The 7,863-nt window shown below is 35.5% G+C and overlaps 1 long non-coding RNA gene across 1 annotated transcript; it reads left to right on the forward strand.

Annotated features, from left to right (window-relative positions):
• Positions 1-688: 688 nt before the first annotated feature.
• Positions 689-6,307, forward strand: LOC127797928 (uncharacterized). The gene is made up of 3 exons (XR_008022304.1): positions 689-1,089; positions 2,938-3,602; positions 5,813-6,307. It is a non-coding gene; the product is annotated as an uncharacterized LOC127797928 (long non-coding RNA).
• The last annotated feature ends 1,556 nt before the right edge of the window (positions 6,308-7,863 follow it).

Raw genomic sequence — 7,863 nt, forward strand, 5'->3', positions numbered from 1 at the left:
TTTGTCTTTGAAGCAAATCTGCTTCTCAAAAGCCCTAACTTCAGTATCTAAATCTGCTTAGCTTCATTCAACTTTTAGCGGTTAGTTTCTCTTTCATTTCATTTCGTTTATGAAAGAAAATTATGATACATTCGGAGATTTGGATTATTTGATAGCTTGCCTATGTCTATTTTATTGATGTTGGCTGAATCTGGCAAAAGAAAATTTAATTTTATTGATATCTTCATTTTGTTTATATACATGATAACTGTTTGTTTTCTTCTTAGAAAATAGAACTAGAGTCTAGAGATGCCTTGTTCATTTTTTTTTTTTTTTATTATTACAAGTCTAGATATAGAAATTAAGTTTAAGATTATTATTGCTTAATATTGCTTAAGTGTGTATTGGATTGGCTATGTTGTCTATTGAAAAAAAAATGCTCGAACAACTTGATTATGTAAACTTGATTGAATTTTTTGCTTCTAAAACTGTGTAGTTTTTAATTGATAATTTAGAAAAAATTTAATTTTATTCTTTAATATGATATAAATATTTATTTATTTTAACTTATTATAAAAAAATAAAATTTAAAAGTACTTTACGATTCAGGTACCTATTTTTATATTTCGCCTCAGCCCCAAATCTCAGTCACTAGAAGTACATATATATATATATATATATATATATATTTGAGTGGAGATGGTTGAGCTTCCACTAGGACGTCCGGAAGAACTGAGAAGCTTGGAGAGATTTCCAGTTCCCTCTCGGCCGCTTCTTTTTCTTCCTTGGTTGCTCCCTTTCGATTTTTCATGGTTGCAAACTCTTGGATTAGTTCTTCCTCCTAGCCTTGCTGTTTGCTTCTCTTGTTTTGGTTCTTTGCTGTTGGACAGCTTCTTGCAATCCTTGGAACCGCTCCAGCCTTGTGTCACATTCACCAAGAAGGTGCTAGCCGTGCTCTGGTGAAGGGTTTGGTGGTAGCTTGGGCGTGGACGAACTAGGTCCTAGGTCCTCTTTGTTTGCAGAGGCAGGTTGGTTACCCGGTTTGTAGGTACGTGGAGATCCTTTGGAGCAGCTTTCGTGGGCATCCGACAGTAACAAATCATCCTAGAGGTATTTCTACGAAATCCCCTATGGATGGTTTTGTTTTTAGCGCATGTGGATGACTTATATTGGGTCTTGCAAGGGCCGTTGTGCGTTTGTTCTGAAAATGTTTTAAAAACCTCATGTTCCTTGTCTTGATCCACCAAGTGTTGGTTTTTCAGGCCTTACCCTTTTATCTTCCCCATCATGATGATCTGGAACTCCATCTCCAACTTGCTCTATTGAAAGAAATCCCTAATTGGTGACGAAATATCAACGTGAAAGTAAGATGAGAGAGAAAAATACACGAGAGGAATTGAGAGATGAGGAGAGAGAAAGAGGAACTAGATAGGAATGGTTTAAAAAGAGGGACAATTCTGCAAAAGACAAGGGAGGTCAGTGCTAGTTTTAAAAACATAAGGGTATTCAATGCAATATAGGCAAACCTTAGGGTGGTTTGTGAAATTTACCCTTGTAATTAATGAATGAGAGTAAAATATTTTATAATTAATATGTAATTAAATATTTTAGTCCAAATGACACCCCTTGTGGAGTCATTTGAAATCCTACCATTTGGACCCAATCGAAATCCTTCCTATAAAATGTTAGCCAAACATTTGATTTGGAATTTCAAATCCCAAGTCCCAAATGATGGTTTCAAATGAGCCATCCAAACACAACCAAGGAATTTTCAAAACTAAAATTGCCAAAATATTTGCTATTAGAATTTGTATTAAATAGACAGGAAGGCCTTTATTTACACTTACTTTCTCAATATGAAAAATGTTTTGTATTTGATTTAGTAAAGTGTAAATTTTATCTTTTTAAATGAAGATGTAATTAATTATTACTGTTTGGATGGCTATCTATAAAAATATGTATCGTTTTTCATCATATCATGTCTTCTTCCTTGTTTCATCTCTAGTTGCATCTGACTTTCTCTGTCTATGACTCTATATCTAGCCTGACTCAATAGAGATTCCATTTTGCTCACTCTCATTCTCCCTCACTGGATGGTTCATAATGCATCATTATATATATGTTATTATCTTGAGAAGAAAAGAGGAATTTTGGATTTGATGAATTTATGCACTCATACCTCATAGCACATGATCAAGATCATTGTGACCTTTCTCAATCATTAAATTAAACTCTTGCATTTTGAATATATTTCTTATTATAAGCTTGTATTTTAGTGTAGAGTATCCACAGGACTTAAATGTGGTTATAACTATGACGTTTTGCGTTTCTGTTCGGGTGGTTCTATGAGTCACATGTGTAACAGTCTACACTCTCAAAAGATGTTGGAGGATGCATATGTCATGTAGGGAGTCTTTATTGAATAATACTGAGATGTTGCATAAATCTTGATGTTATGAGCACTTACAGATCAATGTTTCCTTAAGAGCAGATAAATCATAAGGATGTTATGAGACATCTTGACTGGTTGCTTTTGTTCCCTTTTTAAAAAAAAAAAAAAAAAAAAAATCTGTGTGTCTAGTGAGGGTAAGTTTTGGTAGCAAAGATAAGGTTATTCCTTCATGACTGGAAAGTCAAAGTAAGGGTAAATTTGTGTATAAAGATGACTCTCCCCCAACCATCACATAGTGGAAAGTCTCATGCACTCGGCTGCCTTTTTTTCTTTGTTTGTTGTTGATCAGTCTTTTTGCCCAAAAACAAAAAATAAGGGGATTGCATATAAATATGACCCTCCCCTTACCTCGCAAAGCAGGGAACTTCGTCCACAGGGGATGCCTTTGTTGATCAGTCTCTATTGTCAATATTGATTTGAAAGTTTTGTATCAGAATTTGTTTTCATCTAGTAAAACTGTCCATGAAGTGGTTTTAATTAAATGAAGTCTTCCTTCTTGGCCAAAGGAATGCTTGGAGGCGGGCCTGCAATAGCAAGGGACGGGCTCTGGCGATCGGTCTGTCGGGGGTGGCTGGCACCTGCAAGCACTTCAACACTCAAGTGAGTAAGGGAGTAAAATGACAAAGTATCAGTATGCTAGAAAGAGAACATACTTTGACTCTGGGGAGAGTTGGTTTATATAAAAGAAGGGGAGGCCCTCTTGCATGCATACGTCGTGTGCTTGTAAGGTGATAGGACTGAACGTCTGGTGCCGGAGCCTCTTGGTGGCGGCATGGTGCCGATGAGACTACTATTAATGTAGATGAGATTTGTCATTAATGAGGATGAGATCTGTCATAAATGAGGATGGGATCTTGAGCGGGCGCGGGAATATCCAACGTGCAAGTGTAATGATATTGTTACAAACTGATGCAGGATCGGGATCGGGCCTTGGGCTGGGGGTCGGGACTAGGCCATGGGCCAAGGGTAGAGATTGGGCCAGGGGTTGGGGGCCGAGACTGGGCTGTTGGCCAAGGGTCGATATCGGGCCGGTACGGTCCATGAAGAAAAGGAGAGCTTCAATATTCAGAACAAGAAAGGAAAAAGAATTGAAGTTAACTGATGTTGTCATATTATTACTGCCTATTATTCACGGTTTCAGAACGCAGTTGTTGTGTGCCATCCGGCTTAGGTATTTCTTTCTATTTTTCTATCTCCTCTTCTTGCAAGTTTGAACTCATGAAAAGAGTATATCTCATTTCTTTAATTTTAAGGGTTGACATGGTAACTAAAATATAAACAAGACATTGCATTCGGAAGCTGCATTTACAAATCATAGAGCCATGCCATTTATGCGGGGTGATTTGCTTAAGAAAGGCTGCCACGCTTTACTTATTTCTAAAATACCTTTCAATATTGTTGAGAGTAAAACAAGTAATATAAAAGATAAAGTTAACTCTATCTAACAACATAAGGTTTTAGATTAGATGGTAATTGACAATTCAACAAATATCTTACTTAAAAAAATAAAACTTAATTGTGTTAACAAGATTTGAACTTATGACATCTCTAAATTATAGCAAATCTGTGAACAAATTTACCACTGCTCTAAGATTTATTTGGATAAAATCTTGCCTAAAAATAAAAATTAAACTGTAATTGTCAAGCACCAGTCAATGAATCTTTATTTAAAACTTTTTATTTATTTATTGGACATGAATAACACAAGCCACCCCTCTAGTATACAGATTTATGTGCACCAGGGGGTTAGAATTTGTTGAAAGATTGTGGCTCAAATTTATTTGTTGCAACAGCCTGAAAAACTATGTTTTTTGCAATGATTTCTTTTATTGAGTTGTCCACTGACATTTTCTATGGTTGGATTATGAGTTATAATGCAAGACATTTAGGTACTGGTTGCTATCTATGTTGTCATTCAGGGCCCCACTTGTGACATTTTCTCGTGCTGCTAGCAAGGTTAATAGATCACTCTCCCTGAGGATGTGTGCAAAAAGAAGTTCTTGCAGAAGCATCCAGATTCTAAGCATTAAGATGCTATAAGCAACTTTTTTGTCCCTTAAAATTCTCCTGATTCTAAGCAAACTTCTGAAATGTGATTTTTCTATTTTTGTTTCTGTTTGTAAAGATAGTATGCCAATGTATGGAGGAATATGAAAAGTTGATATTCAGAGTTTACAAGCTTTAAAAGTTGATAGCCAGAGTTTAGAAGCTTTTGCAAGGATTTGGGGTAAACACTCTTACTGTAATACTCATTTCATGAGGGTGAGCCGTGATAGAAAAGGCAAGAAAGTTCCTCCTTTTTGACTTGCAAGTCACAAGTTTGGGTTGTAGAAATAATCTCTTTGCAAACAAAAGGTAAGATTATATACAAAAATGACCCTCCTCTGACCTTTACAAAGGGGGAGCCTCGTGGATTGGGACGTCCTCTTTTATTACTAGTTGTTTCACATTGTCAATCATTATATATTGGGATTGATCATTTTAAAATGTATTGAGGTGGACGTGCATCTCTAAAGTTCAATAGGTTGTTGTTCTTAGTCAGCTATCTGCGAATACATGAAATTTAGTGTTGCTTTTGCTGATTATGAGTTTTGTCTATACATAAATCTAGTTTTGCATACAGAGAGAAATTTTATGCATTTGAAGAGTCCAAGGAAACCAATTCCAAATGTTATCCGTCTTTTATCTGTTGGTTAACACTCAAAATGAGAAACTTTTGATGCATTAATTTGTTCTTTGATGGTATTTCCAGCTGTCATTTGGGCTAAACCCATTTGTTTGTTAGATCTTTATTCTCTAATGTTACTTGGAAACCGTTGAGTTAATTATGGACCTTAGGCCAGAGAAGAAACTGATGATGTCATGGATAAACTGGTTGGAAAAGTAAACTGGAGGTGGCTCAAAATTTTTTCCTATTTCTTCTGTTTCCAAAAAAGGAATTATATTGGGCAAGAGATAAAGAACAAAGGAAGAAAATCCGCCCTGAGGTGTAAAAATGAAACATAGCAGTAGCAGGCAATACAACCTCAATCAGGACAATTGGAAGTTCGATTCTTAATCTTCTTGATCTTGGTTATGGAGTTTCATTACATTGCTTTTGGAGAATGCAGATTGATGATTTTTAAGTTATTTTTTCATCTATATTTATCAATATTAACCTTGTATATGACCTTGACTAAATGAAGCTGATTTTGGTTGTTCAGATAAATTCGCAAACCTGGCTGCGTAATCTCACATAAACGTTTAGCAAACTGTAATGTACTCAAGTTATAGTGATGTTGACAGTTCTTAAAAGTTTAAAGAGTGTCAGATCATGATCTTCTGGCACAAAATGTACTTAATTCTCCATTCAAATTATTAACCTTTGCATTTTGTTGACAGGATCTGTGGATTTGATCCCCCTCCAGCCCGTGTATTTGGTTGCCGGTTCTTGAGTTGAAGGAACAAGGAGTGAGTAAGGAGGAAGCTATGGCCTGGCTGGTAAACCAAACCTGTTGCTGTTTGTGAAATTGAGTTCTAATAAAATTTTGACGTGAATTCGCTGTCACTATCAAATTCTTTCCTCTCCAATGTTGGCTCATTTTTATTCCAGGATTATTGTTGGTAGAAGTACCAAAGCAAGTGGGTTAGAAATAGTTTTAGCTTGACTGCATGTGAACTAGAATTGAAATTTTCTTGTCATACTTGGCAAAGATAATGTTGCTTAGAGCTCTTCCATTCGATGGGACCATTTATACTGATGTTAATGGCTTTATAAAACTGCTGAGGTACAGGCTGTTGGATGGTTCAGATTTGTGAGATTTACTGTGATAAGAAGTTTGAGTTTGTAAGAAGTTGAGAGTTCTCCCCTCTTTGTGTGTGTGTGTGTGTGTCTAGAGGGAGAGAGAGAGAGAGAGAGAGAGAAGAGAGAGACAGAGTTTTGAATGAAAATGGATAGACTAATTTCATTATTATTGCCTCTTCCAATTGAGAAGAACAATAATCTGTTCATTTCCATTCTATCCTATGCCCCTCACAAATGCACTTATTAAAGGATTTAGTGTCTTCATTTTTTTATGTTATGTTTTTCCTCTCAAAATGTATGATCCAATTCCAAGAGGCAAAGACTTTGTAGTTATCTTTAAAATAAGAAAAGAAAAACAAAGCTTTCTTGTGTTTTAGAAAGTATTGCTGCAGTGTGTGAAATTGAGAACAATGTATTTTGAAGCAAAAAAATTGAATACCTTTTTAACTTAAAAAATATTACAATTTATAGCTTGATTAATAACTACCCACTAAAATCATGGTCCTAAGATTACCCCATGATCACAAACATGAATAACAAAGAAAATAACCAACACCGAAAAAAAGGAACAATTTTGAAACATTCAATTAAACAATGTTTATTACTCCAGCCTTAAACACGTCTTCTAACACTCCTCCTTGTTTTAGGAGCTCCAAATGCCAAGTTTTGTCCTTAGAAATTTGAATTTGCTAACTAGCAATGGTTGGTGAAAACATCTGCAACCTGTTCTTTTATTTTGCAGTAGACAAGAACAACAGCTCCATCTTTCTGTACTTCCCTTAAGAAAAATAACTTAAATGTTAAAATGTTTAAGCCCTATTCTTTTTACTATTTTTAGTTCGTTTTGAGTTTTCAGTTTTTCAAAATATTGAAAATACGTTTATTTTGCTATTTTCAAAAACGCATTTTCGAAAATAAGAAAAAATTTATAAAAAAAAAACCCAAAACAACATTTGTGCTTTTAGCCAAAACTAACTAAAAACATCAAAATGCAAAAAACAATCCCCCCAAACCCAATCTCGCAGAACCCATCGTTTTTCTCTCTCTCTCTCTCCTCTCTTTTTTCCATTCTCCTTTCCTCCCTTCCTTCTCAAGCTGCCGTCAATCTCGCCCGCCACCATTGCTCCTGACAACTCCTCTTTTCTCCTTCATCCTCCATCGTTGACGGCCACATGAAGCCGGCGATGATGGCTTGATGATGCCAATGGTCAAGTAACATCCAAACAACGGCCATGGTAGAGCAATAAAGACCAATGGGTTCTGTGTGCCAGCCGACCAAGCAACATCCAAACGACGGTGGACCAACCAAACAACATCCAAATAATGGCCAGTGGTGATTGACTACATTTTTTAGTTTTGGTTGAAAATTAAAAATCATATCTATGAAAATCTAGCTATTAAATCTGGCTCATTTTTGTATATGTTAACCCCCTTGGCTTGGCTTTTCTAATGGTAGGCTCTAATCATGTGAATTTTCGGCCAGCGGTGGTTGCCAACAATGGAGAAGATGCAGGCGGTGGAGAGAAAAGAAGAAAAAAAAAAGAAAAATTTATTCTTAAATTTAGAAAATAAAATTATATATTTATTTAAAATTTTAAAAATGCAGTATATATATTATAAATAAAAATATATGGTAACATATAGTATA

Source organism: Diospyros lotus, chromosome 3 (assembly GCF_014633365.1).
Source record: "Diospyros lotus cultivar Yz01 chromosome 3, ASM1463336v1, whole genome shotgun sequence".
Lineage (NCBI taxonomy): Eukaryota > Viridiplantae > Streptophyta > Magnoliopsida > Ericales > Ebenaceae > Diospyros > Diospyros lotus.